The sequence below is a fragment of the Macrobrachium nipponense genome, chromosome 31 (genome assembly GCF_015104395.2).
Source record: "Macrobrachium nipponense isolate FS-2020 chromosome 31, ASM1510439v2, whole genome shotgun sequence".
In the NCBI taxonomy this organism is placed as follows: Eukaryota; Metazoa; Arthropoda; class Malacostraca; order Decapoda; family Palaemonidae; genus Macrobrachium; species Macrobrachium nipponense.
In genome coordinates, this window is record NC_061093.1 from 694530 (window position 1) to 695754 (window position 1225).

General features: G+C 36.9%; 1 protein-coding gene across 2 annotated transcripts in view; it reads left to right on the forward strand.

Annotated features, from left to right (window-relative positions):
* Positions 1 to 1170, forward strand: part of LOC135206604 (uncharacterized) — a 21271-nt gene extending 20101 nt beyond the window's left edge. For both annotated transcript variants that reach the window (XM_064237941.1, XM_064237940.1), the window contains one exon: positions 1 to 1170. This exon is cut by the window's left edge and continues 1275 nt beyond it. The gene's annotated coding sequence lies outside the window, so the exon portion shown is untranslated.
* The last annotated feature ends 55 nt before the right edge of the window (positions 1171 to 1225 follow it).

The following is a 1225-nucleotide window of genomic DNA, read 5'->3' on the forward strand; positions in this document are numbered from 1 at the left end:
TTCAATTATAGGACGAAAAAGGATTATGATAGTGCCACTGTATTAATTGTAATGTATTTATATGGTGTTTGGGCCAGTCAAAAGAAACATGACACAAAAGAGGAAACAGATGCCTTTGTTAAGAGCAAGTTTTGTGACAACAGTTGGCTACTAAAACAGTCACAAACAATGAATAGATAACGTTTTCACAAGAGAGTACTACATTAATTGCCATTTTCGAGTAGCCAGTGTAACTTTGTAAGTAACAGTACAGCGATTATGATGTTTTACTGTGTTATATAATTCATTAAAGGTTGAAATGGCAATGATAGAAAAAGAAAGAAAAAATGGTTGTTGGTGTAAGTCTCATTCTGAATGGTTTGCACTGTGGAATGTGTCAGCATAATCAGATTTGTGCCTCGTCAAGAGAGAGGATGGGAGTGTTTTCTCCCTCCTTGATTGGAGCCAGTTCTGTTTTTGCATTCTTTGGTAAGACTAACTGACAACAACAGTTACGATGTCAACCACCTTTGTGTTTTGTGTATAATATATTGCTACTTTTTGTGTACCTTGTGTTACCATTTGTTGTGATGATTTTGTACATTATTAAACATTGACATCATTCTTTAGTAGTTGGAAATACAAGTGATAATAGGAATATGATATAGGCCACCATATTTGTAAGTGATTTTAAGTAAATTCTGTTAACCAAAGTCAGTCCTTTGAATGACATCAGAAGGTGCATAAACCACATACCCAATTTTTCTTCTTAATACAACTAAAATAAAATTTTCAAGTATTCCATCTTGTACATACCTATATATGCATTGACATTTATAGAAAAAAAGGTCCAGTTTATGGGAAAAACGACCCGCCCCCACAAAAAACTCTGGGTACGGGCCTGATAGGGGTGTGTGTGTGTGTTTGTACTATATGTTATACGATCACAAGTAACACGTGAGAATCGCATTTCCTTAAGAGCCAGCAGGACAAAATTGAAAAGCAGCAGGAGGTTACACCCAACAGTATGTTCTTGAGACACCTCATCAGGATACAATTTATAAGAAAGGAATCGACATTTCTAAATGTGAAAAAGAAAAAAAAGTAGACTACAGAGCCACCCAAGAGCCTGGTATGCGCCTATGTGGCGTGCTCGGTATGGTGTTCGCGTGCCACCTCGATGGCTGCGAGTTCGATTCTCTGGCATTCATTGAGGAGTAAGAGATGTGTATTTCTGGTGATAGAA